This window comes from Gobius niger (genome assembly GCF_951799975.1).
Source record: "Gobius niger genome assembly, chromosome: 14".
Taxonomy (NCBI): Eukaryota; Metazoa; Chordata; class Actinopteri; order Gobiiformes; family Gobiidae; genus Gobius; species Gobius niger.
In genome coordinates, this window is record NC_136865.1 from 29,813,727 (window position 1) to 29,830,680 (window position 16,954).

General features: G+C 40.2%; 2 long non-coding RNA genes across 2 annotated transcripts in view; both read left to right on the plus strand.

Moving 5' to 3' along the window:
* The window catches only part of LOC306974002, a 54,731-nt gene extending 42,164 nt beyond the window's left edge, over positions 1–12,567 (plus strand). Inside the window, exons 2-3 of the long non-coding RNA XR_013793597.1 lie at positions 12,418–12,469; positions 12,515–12,567. This is a non-coding gene — a long non-coding RNA (uncharacterized lncRNA). The remainder of the gene's footprint in view (positions 1–12,417; positions 12,470–12,514) is intronic.
* The window catches only part of LOC306973998, an 818,053-nt gene that overhangs the window by 747,802 nt on the left and 53,297 nt on the right, over positions 1–16,954 (plus strand). The gene's annotated exons all lie outside the window — the stretch shown is intronic.

Sequence of the window (16,954 nt, forward strand, 5' to 3'; positions counted from 1 at the left end):
TCCAGCTCTTTCACTTCCGATACCGATACTGGGAATTTGACTATCTGCTGATATCCAATATTAACCGATACCAAGAGATTAAGATTTCTTAAAAGTAGGGCTGAAAGATTAATCGCATTTGCGATTGTATCGCGATATTGCACAACGCGATTTCGAAATCGCCGAGGCACGCGATTTCAGCCCATGCAGCTGATGCCGCGGCCCATAGAAGTGAATGTAGCAGCGAGAGACGCCACCGACGCCCGCCCCGCGCTCCACCACATGCTTTTGTTTACTTCTCCGTCTACTTAAGGTGTGCGGTAGATGTGGATATACTGTGAAAATATCAGCGTGTATAATGCAGCCACCGCTCAGGACTATTATCACGTTCAGCACAGGAGACCCAAATGTGTGGCTCAAAATCTTTTTATTAACGTGGTCAAAAACAAGGATATAAACGAAGAATTCCCAGGAAGGAAGTCTGAAACGAGAAACAAAAGGTAAGATTTCAAAATAAAACAAAATGACTAAATAGCACAAAACAAAAGAACTTAAACACCAGACATGACAACTATTGCTGTTTCCTCCGTTAGCATTGCGTTAGCTGCAGTCTCATGCTCTGATCACAGAAACTTTCCTCCAGATTCACACGTCTCGGCTCCACACAGATGAAGCTGAGCCTGAGCTGCTTGTCCTTTGCGGCTCACTTTTCAAGGCTTATGTTTGGGAATGTTTTGGACAAATATAAGAACTTATCTCACAACCACTGACTAATACAAAGAGCAAATAGCAAGAAATTATTTAGGCTATTTACAAACAAAAAATAAAAAATTCTATATAAGCTTAATGGAAATGATGTAGGCTAAATGACTATGTGGAATTATATTCCATGTGATTATAAAGGATTTAAGAGTAAGTAATACTTTATTAAATCAGTTGTAAATATCTAATTGTATTGCAACAAAAAGTTATTAGCGGAAAATTGTAATAAAATCAAAATCGCAATATTGATTGAAAAAAATCGCAATATTGATTTTTGGCAAAATCGTTCAGCCCTATTTGACAAAAAAGGTAAACCCCTTTTTTTCACATATCAATCTTTATCAATCAATCTTTATGTATAGAGCGCTTTTCATACACAGGTGCATGACAAAGTACTTGACATTTAAAAAGACATTAAAAACATCATCGCCCGTCAAACCCTCCCGTTATCACAATGCACACACACCCCTACCCGTTACTCTACACTCACACTCACACACAGGATCAAAATCAAGTACATAAGGCTGGTACAGATGACCAAGGTGAGGAAACACCATCAGAGGAGCCGTCCTCCCCGGGAGCAGCAGACCGACACAAGAGTCCCCATTGGAGGCGCGGCAGACACCACACCTCCACCTGGGCACCCACAGGACAGCACCCACAGGACAGCACCCACACAGCCGAGGCAGAGGGCTCACATAGTGACTATTTGGGTTGACCGTAAACATTAACAAATCATAATACGGCGCAAGCTTTAAGCATCAGGGTGACTTTTTTCACAAAATACAAAAAGGTCAGGTAGAGGTCCTTTAAGTGCAGTACTTCAGTAGAGTTTTTCCATTTTATATTCACTGCTGCCACCTCAGGCCATACGTGTAACTGCACCTTCTATATTAAAGGGATATTTCTGGATTTTTGACATAGGGTCTCATTTCCTCGTTATCCAGAGTGTTGCTGATTTCTGGAGATATTTTTTTTTGTAATTCATGCAGTTCTTATGTTTGAAGAGTTTCGTGGTGCTAGGCTAGTGCAAGGCTAGTGCATGTCTATGGTATCAGCTAGCCTGCATTAAAAACAGTGTGACCCGCTCCACAGAGCACCTGAGGCAAATCACTTATAACACCAGACTAACCATGTAAATATTTGTGTCCATAGAATCATGTTTGGAATATAACTGACCTTGCATCACATGAATGATCGCATTTTGAGGGACTAGTTTCTAGCAGATCACTCCGCCGCTGCGTAGCTTATACAACCACAAAGCTGATGCTGCTCAAATACACAGACATTTATATGGTTAGTCTGGTGTTATAAGTGATTTGCCTCAGGTGCTCTGTGGAGCGGGTCAGACTGTTTTTAATGCAGGCTAGCTGATACCATAGACATGCACTAGCCTTGCATTAGCCTAGCGCCACAAAACTCTTCAAACATAAAAACTACATGAATTACAAAAAAAAAAAAAATCTCCAGGTACCAGCATCACTCTGGATAACTATAGGAAATGATGCCATATGTCAGAAATTATGAAATATCCCTTTCAGCTTGTGCGTGACGGCACTTCAGACCCAAAGTAACAACTCTTTGAGCGACAGTGCAGGATTTCAGAGGCAGTTGTGGTGAACAGGTCTGAGCTGGCAGGTTCTGGGCTTATGTTTTGTTTTGTTTTTTTGCCCTTTTTGTGGTCTTTTCAAGTCAATGATCTTTTTGAGTGACACAGCGATGTAAATGAAGATTTGTTTGCAGCACATTACAAAAAAATTGATTGAGAAAGTCGCCTAGATTACATTTCTGTCATTATCACCTGTGACCCTATACTTCACCTGCAGATGCTACATAAGTGGACATGTTGTGGCGTTTATTACAAAAACTCAGTCCTGAATCTCCCCTTTTCACTCGTGAGGTTCTTTTACTGCTAATGGCTACAGATACACGGCTCGATACATTGTGCTAATCCAATTCTGCTTAAATTGAGCCACTTAGATTCAATTAGAGGCGGCGTGTACGGGGGGGGGGGGGGGGGGCAGGTGGACACTTTAATGAATGTCCCGTCTCCGTGGGGGCCGCGGCGTCCCAACATCCCAGAGGTAGTTTGGAGCTGGTGGAGTCTCGGTTCACGCCTGGACGAGCTCGACGGCGAGGCGGAGATAAATAGGCTGCGTAACACGAAACCGAAGCGCTCTGAGAAAGGAACGCACGCCTTTCTACCAATCGATTTTCTCCGAAGGAAAGACTCTGGGGAGAAATAATAATTTAGAGATTTTAATGTGAGACTTTGCCTGTAGATTCCTCACATAAAGATACTGTGGGAGAAACTGTGCTGAAAGTTTTCTTTACGTTCCTGTGGGTTGAATGTGTAAATGTTGCATGAACATTTTTTTTCGATGTACGAGAGTGTAGGATTTGGCATTTGGTGCTTGGAGATGATGAGAGCAGACTCGGAGACCCTCGTTCTTCACTTTTGTGTGTGTTTTATGAGCGACAGGTAAGTTTATTGTTTGTTTATTGTTTATTTATGGATCCCCTTTAGTCTTTGCCATACAACAGTAAAGACAATTCTTCCTGGGGCCCATGAAATGCTACATTTAAAATATTACAAATCATCATTACATGTTGTGGGAAATTGATGATTTTTAGCTAATGTTATATTTTATAATGCTATTGTTTTTTATGAGTTTAATCTGCTCATAATGTGCTTTAAGTTTGAGTTGAAACCAATCTTTTCACACGCACTTTGCTGTAACAAAACCCCATTTCTTGCTCTTGCATTCTTTTGCTCAAACCTGTGGAGACGTTCGGTGCCCTCGCCGGAGCTGTGAAAAATAACTCCAAATAAGGCAACACGTCTAGTGGAAAACTGCTGAGAGAAAAGCTTGATGACCTTGGCCCGAGCTCCACTCATCTCCTATCTCTTCGTGAACGTCACATTTTTTTCTGATATATATTTGTAAGAGCGCAGTTAGACGGTGCCTTTTCCTGGGACGGCCCCGTTTGAGCACCGTGTATATTGTTCGGGACTTTAGCGTTCAGATAACCTGTGTCTAGAAATGTAATTGTTATAGGGAATAAATCTTCTTTGACTAAAGCTACTGAATTCTGGTGGCTTCTCCTCGGACCTTGGGACCTTTGATACTTTAATACTTCAAACTAACTGTTTAAATGTGTTTAAATTGATCTTATGGAGTCAGACCTTATGTAAATTTAGAGTTTTAATATTTCCTGTGAAATCGCCCACAATGTGCAAATACATCATTAAAATCATTAAAAATCACAATTCTGAACACCACAAGAACATGCAAATACAATATTACAATACACCTAGTCTGGGAGATTATTGTTCACTACATTATACCCCATGATTTAGGACGTGTTTTTTTAACCATTCTTTTGAAACAGCTTTTGAACACTACGGCTGTTAAAGAATGAGGGAGTTTGTTCCACAGAACCATCGCTCTGCACAGAACGTTTCTCTTCAGAGCATTATTAGTCCTCGGCTGTGGACGTGTAAAGTGACACCGTGAAGCCTGACGAGTATTTAAACTGTGCCTTTCACTGGTCGGCCGTAGTTGGGAGAACAAACCTAAGGGTTTTTGAAGAGTGTCAACATTTTTGCAGAACAATAAAAGACTGCAGGCCACTCTTTCTTCTACTTTCAACCAGGACATGGCACTCCCATTCTGTCCTCTTTACATTGGCTACCAGTTCCCTTTCGAATCAAGTACTACTGTCCTTCCAAAGCTCTGAGGTCTGCTGCTCCTTTTGTCTGCAAGGCCGTGGGAACCCAGGGTGCTGAGGGCGCTGCAGCACCCCCTGGTGGATAGTTTGTGAACTGCAGGCAATATTAACCCCTTAACTCCCACCTGAACCGAGCACATTTTCTCCAGCTTTACCCCAGTCCAAAAGCTTCTGGAAAAAAGGTGTGAAAATAGCAACAAAACTGAGACCAAAACAAGGATGAAAATGTGAAAAAAGTGAGAAAACATTGACGAAAAAGTGACAAAAAAATGACAAAAATTGACAAAAAAGTGAGAAAAATTTGACGAAAAATTGAGAAAAATGTACGAAAAATGTACAAAAAAATGACAAAAATGGATGAAAAATGGACAAAAAAGTGATAAGAATTTGACAAAAAAAAGGGAATAATTTGACGAAAAAGTGACAAAAAAATTGACAAAAACAATTAGAAAAAATGTACGGAAAAGTGACAAAAAATTTGACAAAAAATGACAAAAATGGACAAAAATTTGACAAAAAACTGAAAAAAAATTGACAAAAAATTGAGAAAAAATGTACGAAAAATGTACAAAAAAATGACAAAAATGGATGAAAAATGGACAAAAAAGTGATAAGAATTTGACAAAAAAAGGGAATAATTTGACGAAAAAGTGACAAAAAATGGACAAAAAAAAAATAGAAAAAATTGACGGAAAATTGACAAAAAATTGAGAAAAAATGGACGAAAAATGTACAAAAAAATTACAAAAATTGACAAAAAAATTACAAAAAGGTGATACGAATTTGACAATAAAATGCGAATAATTTGACGAAAAAGTGACAAAAAAAGTCACTTTTTTTGTGACTTTTTTTATATTTGTCCAAAACATTCCCAAACATAAGCCTTGAAAAGTGAGCCGCATTTTTGTCAAATTTGACATTTTTGTCAAATTTGACAAAAATGAGACGACTGCCCAACAAAAAAAGTGATGAAAAAAAATCTGATGTGAGGAAAAAGATCAATTTAGTTTTGTAGGTCTTTCAAATGAGGTGTTACACTGGCCTACAGGATTTGGGTAAAGCTGAACTGGAGAAAATGCTCTCAGTTCAAATGTGCTTTATAAATAAAATTGACATTGACATTGACACTGGTCCTGAATGGGCATGGCAGTGCGAGATGAGCTGCTCTGTTCTGGATTAATTGTAATTTTACAAGGTCCTTTTTGGAAGCACTTGACCAGATAATGGAGCAGTAGTCAAGATGTGAAAGTGCAAGTGACTGAAGAACCAACTTGGTAACTGGAATAGTTAAAAAAAGGCTAAAAGTTGATGCTACTGTTGCATGTTTGCAGTTGACATCCTGCTGTTGAAATAAAGGATTCTCTGGTCGTAATCTTTCTGTAGCTCCATCCTAAACGAACCACGAGTCCAGACTTTATTAATCCTGTAGGGAAAATCGTTCTCTAAGAATGCTCTCACGCTGAAATACTAATCATCACGAATCTTCACCAAAGGACACGCTCTGCTTTGAGGGGGAAGGAGGGCGAGTCCAGACATTGGGGAAAGATGTTTTGGCCAAAAACTTCCTCCATGAACATCACGAATGTCACGAGCCGATTCACTCTGTTAAAATCCCGATTAAGATGCATAAGAAAAGTCAGAAATGTTGGAAAAATGACATTTGCAATGCATCGTCCTGCATAAAGGGGAGGTGCCGTCTTCAGATCATGATGAAAAAGAGAGAAACCAGCCTTAGAGGGCACAAGCTCCTGAATAAATCTAGGAAGGAAAGTTGATTGTGAGTGTGGAGGTCACTTTCCAAATGACACTTGAAAACTTTCAAACTGCTGCATCTCTTCGTGTTATAACGACGTTTCCTCATGAAAGTCACAGCTGGTCTGGTGCTTCATTCCACTCTGAGTACATTTAGGTCACATCCCTCTCAAAATGCCTGCTCCCCACCTGCTGATGTCACAACGTGGTGCTCCTCATGTGTTTTCACCAAGCATTTTCACATGACTGGAGCTCAAATTGCCACCACTACCACTCATTTCTGGGACAGTCGACACATCCTGCATTGGTATTTACAATTATGCCTTTAAATCCAGAACATATACATTAGAACAGGGGTTCTTAACCTGGGGACCTACTAGGGGGTCGCCAGAGCATTTAGATAAAATATATATTTTAATATTATTATTATGGTGTCGTAGCATACATGCTATTTTACCAGGGTGCCATTATTTGTTCTAAATTCATTTTTGTTTTAGCCATTGTTTTTTCTTTGTTTTTTAAGAGTTATATAGGTTAACCTCTTAACTCCCGCCTGAACCGAGAGGATCTTTTTCCTCACGTCATCAGATTTTTTTTCCATCATTTTTTTGTTGGGTATTCAACTCATTTTTGTAACTTTTTCATCATTTTTTCGTCATTATTTGTCATTTTTTGTCAAATTTTTGTAATTTTTTTGTCAAATTTTTTATCACATTTTTGTAATTTTTGTGTCACATTTTGTCACATTTTTGACATTTTTTTTATCAATTTTTTTTTATTTTTTCATCAATTTTTTATCTTTTTTTTTTTTTCATTTTTTGTCACATTATTATTATTTTTTGTCCATTTTTTATCACATTTTTGTCACATTTTCACATTTTTGTAATTTTTTTTCAATTTCTTGTGAAATTTTTGCCACTTTTTCATCAATTTTTCGTCACTTTTTTGTCACATTTATGGTCATTTTTTGGTCATTTTTTGGTCATTTTTATGTTACATTTTTGTCATTTTTTCGTCAATTTTTTGTCAATTTCTTGCCAATGTTTTCTCACTTTTTTGTCACATTTCCATTATTGTTTTCGTCTCAGTTTTGTTGCTATTTTCACAGCTTTTTTTCCAGAAGCTTTTGGACTGGGGTGAAGCCAAACTGGAGAAAATGTGCTCAGGTTCAGGTGGGAGTTAAGGGGTTAATGTCCCTGTTTTTCCCATGGTCAGACCTCCTAATTAACTGTTATAATGGGGGTCGCAGCTCTAAAAGTTTGAGAACCACTGCATTAGAAAACGACTCCAGGTCGGTTTTTGACAAGGGAACATCCTTATTAAATGGTAGAAAAATCTCAAAAGAATTTAACTTTGCAAAATGGCGGCACAGGCGCTGAAAGCCATCGTGTCTGTGCGTGGCTTAATGAAAGAAACAAAGAGTGAAATTATGACTGAATAAAGCTGTTCAAAGCGGCGCACATTTACTGAAGCTCCGTCTTTTTAAAAGCTTTGATGAAGAGAAAAGAGTTTCCCATGAATAAAAACAGTGGCTCGCTTTAATCAGAAGCTCTTAGTCTGGAATGGAGGGATCACAGGGAAACATTTTCAACATCAACTCCATTAGTTTCTTAAAAACCTCGGACCGTTTGTAAAACCCTCAGAGAGACGGAAAAATGAAGAAGCAGAATTTTAATCGCGTCCCTCCTCACTTTCCTGAACTCTGCGTCAACCGGGGTTTTCTCCAAATCAACACTTTCCTTCATGACTTTTTCTCACTTGAAATGATAAAAAGAAAAAACATTTGAATGAAGAATGTCTGAATCTAAACCCTCTGTCTCCTTCCCGTCCTCCCCGTCCTTCCTCACTCGTCTCCTCCTCCCTCCTTTCATCTCCTCGTGGCCTTTCCCTCCGCTCAGCATTGATCCTCACTTCAGCGATGACTTTCTGACGGATCAGAGCTGACAAACGTAAACCGGGACTTCTCAGACCCTTCATGACGCGTTAAGGTCAAAATGATGTGTTTTTTTCCCCTGTGGAGGACAGTCTCTACACGGCACCAGCTGACCGGCACAGAAAGGTGAAGAGATCTATTTATATGTCAGATTTCGCATCGCTCCATTCATATTTGTACTAATTTACCAAGCTGCAGCATTAGTTCTTCTGAGAATGTTTTCTGTATCCAGTAAAACTGGGTGCCATCCGTTAGCCCGACGTCTCATTATGACGAAAATGTCCCATTGAGCAGAGGTGCCATTCGGGATGTACTGATCCGGTATTCAGTATCGGTATCGGTGCAAGATCAGGCTGTTTCAGATTGGATCGGATTTGATGACTGGATGGGTCCGATACAAGACGGCCGTGAATCTGGTGTCATGGATCTGAGGACAACAGATTCATGGCCTTCATGCTTTTGTGCTATTGTGTCTTGCACATAAGTAAGTGTTTGTTTGTTTGTTTACTTTATTGTCCCTGTAGGGAAATTTGTCCTCTGCATTTAACCCATCCTTCGATGCCGCTGGGGCGACCCCGTAAGGAGCAGTGGTCGACGGCCGTGCCGCGCCCGGGGACCCATCTCCCTGATGTGGAGCCAGGCTGATGGTCAGATTCACCTGGCTGGAGGCTTCACCTATTGCACATGTTTTTAGTGGTAGGGGAAACCGGAGTACCCGGAGGAAACCTACGCAGACCCCGGGAGAACATGCAAACTCCACACAGAAAGGCCCCGTCCTGGTGGGAATCGAACCCGGGACCTTCTAGTTGTGAAGCGGAGGCGCAAACCGCTGCGCTACCGTGCCGACCTCATGGGTTTACAAGACAGAGTTCCAAACAAAATTCAGATGCTGCCAAAATAAAATCACAGAAACTGTACAATCAATCATCCACATCTCAGAGGAGGATATACATTAATTTGCCTACAACACCTGCTTCTGAAAAACTTTCTCATTTAAAATTCAAAGCTAAAGCCAAAACCTCTTTCATGTTTAAAAAAAAAAATGGTAAAACTACTGTTGTATCCATAGGCTATGATATATGATAAATGATAAATATTATTTATAAATATAATAATACAAAAAGACAGTATCGGATCAGTATTGGATTGGTATCGACCAGATGAAGTGTCATGAATATCGGTATCGGATCCCTAGGTGCCGTTAGTCCGACATCTCTAACCCAGGGGTAAGTGCATTAGAGGGACATATAAACCACTGGCCCAAACCTTAAAGGAATAGGCCACCGTTTTTACATACTAAGATATGTTCTTAGCTCACTTTAGTCGAGTTAATATATCCCCGTCTGGTCTTTGTCCGCGCGCTCTGTCACGCAAACGGAGCACATACGCAGCCTCTCCCACATGTCACATAGCTCCGAAAAAGCTCACGATAGAAGCTACCAAGCTCTTCCACGTGTTCCCTATTTAAATAAAGTTACGTGAAGTGTTTTCATGCGAAGTATATTTACCCAGAAATGTAGCATGTCGATTTTATAAGCAAATAAAAAGGGGGACTATATTGTGAGGCGTAATGATACGAGGAGCACAGCGTCCGCGTAGTAACTCCTAAAGACTTCCCCCGCTCACTTCCGTCAATAACCTTTAGGAGTTACTGCGCGGACGTTTTACTCCTCGTATCATTACGCCTCACAATATAGTCCCCCTTTTTATTTGCTTATAAAATCGACATGCTACATTTCTGGGTAAATATACTTCGCATGAAAACACTTCACGTAACTTTATTTAAATAGGGAACACGTGGAAGAGCTTGGTAGCTTCTATCGTGAGCTTTTTTGGAGCTATATGACATGTGGGAGAGGCTGCGTATGTGCTCCGTTTGCGTGACAGAGCGCGCGGACAAAGACCAGACGGGGATATATTAACACGTCTAAAGTGAGGTAAGAACATATCTTAGTATGTAAAAACGGTGGCCTATTCCTTTAAGGTCAGTGGACTCTTTCTACCCCTACTCAATGGGGCATTTTCGGAACAATGAGACGTGGGACTAATGGGGCGAGAGCGTAAAATTGGTACTGCGTGAAAACATCCTTAACTTTTTAACCCCCACCTAAAAGCGTCTTGATAAAAGCGTCAAAATAGCAAAAAATGAGGATGAAAATGCAAAAAAGGGCAACAAAAGAGCGGCAAAAAGTGACACCATTTTTACAAAAAAGTGGCAAAAACATAGAGCTGGGCAATTAATCGTGATTTTAGTAAAGGTCGATCACGATAATCGTGTGGTGCGTTTTAAAGGGTGGGTATTATGCAAAATCGACTTTTTCATGCTTTACATCATGTTATTATGTCATTCCCTCATTAAAAACATGCCTGAAGTGTTGCCTTGGCACATTCACGTATTTTTGAGTAATCTGTACAAACTCTGATGGCGGCCATTTTAGGGATAGGTTTGCCTGAGTCCTCCTAGGAACGCCCCCACCTCCTGGAGACGCCTCCGAGCTTTCGTCACCAGCCGAGTAACCGACCACTGCTCCTCAGCAGAACCCCCTCCCCACTGATGCCACAGACAGCGTGTGGAGGGGGCGTGTCTGAAAGGGTCAGAGGTTCTTAAAGAGACAGAGGCCTATTTCAAGACATTCACTACAGCCATTTTGAGAGAGACATTTTATACAAGGCATTTATTCTAATTTACTGCATTTACAGACCAACAGAAGGTTTGGTCATCATTGTAGTGTGATATAGACTGGTGCTATGTGATTGAAAAAAGCATAATACCCCCTCTTTAAAACCTGAAATTATGTTGTTTTTTTAAAAGCCCATAATCCATCTCTTCAAATTATTCATCTTTTTAAACGAGGGGAATTGGCCGGTGTGAAAAATCAATACTTTCACCTGTCGTGTTTTGCCTTTATTATTATTAGATGATGTTTCGTGGCCACTGGACGTGTATCCAACTCACAAAAAGCAGAAACTGAATTTGAGCTAGCATTTAGCTCAGAGGACACTTTTATACGCCAGTCTGTATCTAAGTCAAATCTGGAAAGGTCTGTACGTTCATTAATTATTCCTAACGAGGCTTTGGCATCACCTACATTTGGTCGATGGTTGACAACAGCTGAAAACATCTGGATCGTCTGTACTTTGCGATGTTTGATGGCTAATGCTAACGGCTATGGGGAAAACACACCGCGCAGGCTAACGGGCAGCAGTAACGATGATTCAAACAAACATGTATCGGAGCAGCTGTAGTTGTAGCAGATACTTGTGCCTCTAATTGCCTTTTTGTGCTGCTCCAGTGCGAGATTTCCAATACCTGCCTCGTGTTAACACTGCACCAAAAGCAATAACAGAGCAGCGATAACGAACTGCAGCGATCAATTAGACAATCCACGCCGAGCCAGACCGGGGGAGGAGCTGCAGGAGTCGATACGGCCCTCGCACCTGCACCGGGGGCTAAACGCTCCGCGCAGGGACGGCTCAAGGCCGGGCTTTCATACATCGATCCTTCCCAGGTTTTTCCAGCAGACATGTTTTGGATTAAAGCGAAGGAACGGATGAAAAAGCTGCTGCAGAGTTCAGACCTGAACCCCATTGAGAATCTTTGGGATGTGCTGGAGAAGGCTTTGCGCAGTGGTCACACTCTCCCATCTTGGTGAAAAATGAATGCAACACTGTAGGTCAGGGCTGCGCAATTAATCGAAATTCGATTACACTTTCGATTATTACACTAAACGATTACAAAATTAGCATAATCGGGAAAAAAATTCTCTATTTTTTTTTTAAAATCTTTTTTCTCCAATTTTTTTGTTTTTTTTCGCAAAGCAGACTTGCATTGTTTCATGGCGCTGGGATAATTTTCCCTTCGCATTTTGCCTGACATGAAAACAAACAGCGCTGTGTGATGATGTCATCAGGCCGCGCCGCTCAGTTTACTTGCGCAGGTGTGAGGGCCGGCCAGCAGGGGGCAGGTGTGAAACAGAGACCTCTCCTTAATCGAGGCAAACTTGAAATCATGTGTACTTTTATGGCTGTTCAGAAAACAGAAAATATTCAGCATAGTGTTTGTCTCCAGCAGGTTAGACGAGTGTAACGGCTGCAGAACATCCAGAACCAGGAAATACGACCATATTAGTCCAGTGCTCCGGTCTCTGGACTGGCTTCCTGTCACTCAGAGAATAGACTTTAAAACAGCTCGGCTTCTTACAAGTCCATCTCTGACATGTTAGAGTCGTATGAACCATCTCGGGCCCTGAGAACTTCAGGGAGGGGTCTCCTGGTGGTTCCCAGAGTCAGGACTAAACACAGTGAGACTGCGTTTTAGTTTCATGCAACTAAAATCTGGAACAGTCTCCACGAGAGAGGCCTCAACTCTGACAATGTTCAAATCCAGGCTGAAAACAGTTCTTTTTGCCCGTGCATATGAAGTATTTTATTTGCACTCTTGCCCTTTACTGTAATCAATGAATTTTATGACGTTTTTATTGATATTATCTGTTATCTTGTAATTTTATGCAACTGTGAAGCACTTTGAATTGCCTTGTGTATGAATTGTGCTCTACAAAAAAACTTGCTTTGCCTGCTTAAAGCCACACTGCGTAACATTTCACCGTAAATAGAGTTGAAATAAAGGCATTACTTATAAGTTATAAGTCAAAAATGCCTGAATAGAACATAAAAGTGGGCGGGTTCTCCTCAAACTTGACTCGCTTTGCTGGGAACATGCAGGACATTACCAACCCGTCTTCTTTTCTATTGGGAACAATGTTCTTTAGAAGCTCAGGAAAGTTGACTCTATGCTTAGTGTTCTTATGTCTCCTCATTCGGGCCTTGAACTGGATTGAAACCAGGCATTAGACCAGGGGTGGCCAACCCGCGGCTCTCGAGCCGCATGCGGCTCTTGGCCAATCAGAGTGCGGCTCTTTGCATGATTGGATATGTTTAATACAATGGTGCTCTTTGCAAAATAGTTGATAAATATTTCCCATAAACTGTGACAGTTTTGACCAAAAATCCAACCATCGTCCTACAGACGCTGTTTCCTCTCTACACACATGAATGAGAGTCTGTATCTCCCTCCTTTTTGAGGCGGAGTGTAAAAGGTGCCTGTGCAGCCTCACTCACAGCGGGATGTAGGTTAAACAACAGTCAGGCAGATCGTGGCACTAGGATCAGCTTCTGTGCTTTTCAGGTTTCTGATCAGCTACTCTTTCTTTGATGAAATTTGGCTTCATATTCACAGAAAAAGATCAAAATTAGGAAATGGAAAAAAGCAGAGCTCTTTTGAAGCATATGATGCGAAGCGCGACATCGTAACACGGAAATACACAAAGTCATGACTTTTCTTCCACATGTGAAATCATAATTTTAACATTACTATGTTTAAATTATATTATAGATGTAAGCTATTGCAGAGTGATCTCCATGTATGGGCCTGCAAAGGAAAGCCTTTACGTCAAAGAGTGTTTTTCCCATCTTTGGGGCCCGAATTCTGCAGCCTCTCGGGTAATTGATATGTTTTCGCTTGGTATAAGGGGGCCTCCACATGATAAACACAGATGGTTTCAATTCACCTTTCCTGTGACGGATATGTGATTTCATATGTTCTTATTTGACCAAGAGGCCCTACGTGTATGACACAGATGATCTCAACTTACCTCCCTGAGGAAAACAATCTTGCTCGGGAATATGGGTTTAGCCTAACTCTTTAAGGACCCGCCTTATACATAGCTCATTTACATAAAGTGATATAAACCACTGTACACCATCATTCTGTGTGAAAACTGTGTTTATACTCTGCACTTTTCTCCCAGTAAATATCCTCAAAACTTAACTCCACGCTCGGGTCTCTTGTCTTCCTTCACGCCATGATTTCAGTTGGCGTCACGAACAGGATCAGCACTCTAACAGGTAAGCAATTTTACTTGTTTGTTTGCTGACCGAATTTTAAGATTATGATTGGTGTGGTTTAGGAATTGTGAATTGGACTTTAACATGAAGGCAATTTCAGAGTATCAAATTGATATGGTACCATATCGTGAATGTTTGTTTTGTGATGAAAGTGGTTCCAGACGTGATCTGAGAAAAGCCGCCGAGACGGGCGTAGAAGTCGCGTGAGAGACTCAGGGTCTCTTTCAGAGAACGCGCAACTGTTTGTTATTGAGGCGTACATTAGATCTGACATCTTTTGTGACACGAGACCATTGGAGCTGTTTACTTTTAATTGTTGGGCGCAGAGAAGTCAGAGGGCTTCCGAGAGATTAGCGCGGACCTGGGGTCCATGTTCTGTAGGGTTTGAGATACAAGATTGGGTCTGTTAATTTTTGTTTGTTTTGTTAACTTTTGACTGACGGCACATTAGATTTTGGTGTCTCCTAGTGCGCCAATTTTGGTTTGTGAAAAAGCACATCAGATCGTGTATCTCCTAGTGCGCCAATCTTGGTTTGTGAAAAAGCACATTAGATCGTATCTCCTAGTGCGCCAATCTTGGTTTGTGAAAAAGCACATTAGAACCTCTATCTTCTGGTGCGCTATATTTGTTGTTTGTTGTGAGGAAGTACCAGACGCGGTCTGATTATAATCTGTGTGAATGATTTTGACACTTTTGTGATTGCCTTTTCTAAAATTAACTTTTAAGTGGGTGACAAATTTTATATACATTTCCCGAATATCCAAGAGACCAAGTGGATGAGAATATTTACTGTTTAATTTGGAAACATTGGACTAGATACAGCTAAAGTTGTAAATTGACATCCTGGGGAGATAACCTAGTAAAATAGATAATACTGAAATGTCCATTAAGGAAAAAGAGAGAATGAATAATCAGAAAAGACAAAGGAAAGTAAAGCTTTACTAAAATCGAATGTAAACATGAGAGTAATGCCAAATAATCCTAATAAACTCGAAGGACCTAAATGGTTGAATAATGCTTTGTCGATATGCAAATTAAGCCTTGGAGTGTTTTTGATAGACAAGACAAAAGTAGCGAATGAAATGTGGGACATGTAATTGATCGTGTGTTACGAAGTTTGAATCAATGGGAAAACCTCTGAGAGGATAACACAAAGAGAGAAAAAGAGTTTCCTTCTGGCCAACACAAGGTCCCGGCAGAAGAGGGAAAGAACATCTGGGTTTAGGTAAACGCAGAAGCTCTATCCATCGTGGGGATTGGCTCTGACGGCTTATACAGAGCTATGACGAGGACGAGATATAGGATACGTAGATAAATAATTTCTATATATTTATTCCATTCTATTTGTTTATTTGGGAGCGATAGTTCAAAGTAATGAGCATACATCGATGCATGTAACCATGTGGTTTCAAATTGTAGACTTGGAAAATGTACGCATGTTTAAGTGGCAAGACCTAAGGTTACTTTGAAAAGTTCAGTTGCCCAGTATTTATTTGACCTGTACTCACACAACCGAGTCCAGGCCAAATCGGTAAAGAGGAATAGAATTTTTAAGTTATAAATAGATAAAGATAATTTTTATTGCCATGACAATAAAAATGTTATATTAATTTAATCCAATAATGGACTAGATATTTGATAATGATGATAATAAAAACATAAAGGTTGTAAAAGAAAGTAAATAAATGGAAAAATAAACTTTAAGATATTTGTAACGTTACGGGAAAAAAAAGAGAAATATAATATTACACTTTATATTGTATCCAGCACAAGTGTATGCAATGGTTTGAGAGTGGACGTCTAAATCTAGCGCCCCTCCTCCGCTGCTGCTTCTGGACACAGACGCATCAGGAGAGGAAAGGAAAAGGGAGGGGGGAGCACGGTGCTGTAGCACGGGGCTTAACTCATACAGGCGTATACTGATGCCTGTTCACTAAACTTAATCAGAATCTCGAATAAAGAGGGACATGTTATCTCTCTGCCAAGGGATGCGTTTGGTAAAACTTGTGAAACAAGCATTGAAATTAAAAAAGTTAATTCACTCAGTGTCCTGAGTAGAACACTTCTTATTATGAGGCCAGATATTAAATGTTCACTAATACATGTTTTGTATGAAGGCTCTCATAATGGCCATTTATTAAAACAGAAGAAAAATGTTTCTGAGCCATGAGTTCAAAGAGAAACCAAATATGTATAACTTAGCGTATGTTGGGTTACACAGAAAAAAAAAAAAAGGAAAACTGCAATAGCAGGAATAACAAATAATCAGTTTGAACTGTATGGGATAAGTAATACAGAAAAAGGACTAAATTATAACTATTTAGAACTAAAAAGACCTTTTTGATATTACCGAACATAACAATCATGTGTGCATTGCAAGTCAATTGAATGAACCTCTCCGGAATTTCATGATATGAAGCTGAACAAAGCAAAGTTATTTTAGAAGGCCCTCTCTAAAATGAGAAGGAGAACAGGGTGTTAAATCAGTAGAAGAAATAATACGATAGATATAATTACAGATTTTAAATGAATTCTTGAAAATAAAAGAGAGGAATTTCCCGCTTTTTATAGCAAATCATATTGACAGCGCTGCCACCACAATCAAAATTCACATAAGTTTATTGATTGATAAGTATTATTGATGTTATTGGTGCAGCACTCCTGAAGTCTCAGTGTTGTGCAGAATTTGATATCCTTTTGATCGCTTCAATAACAAAGAAGAACCGTCAGAGGAAGGACACCTCACAGACTACTATGTACCTCGTTTGCCAATGTGGGGGCACGGGGCAACAATGGCAAAGAAGGCACTGCCAGTCAGCGGTTAGAGTTTGGAACTCTTTACAAGAAAGACTCATGCGATCATGAACTTTGAACAACAAGAAAGAACTTTT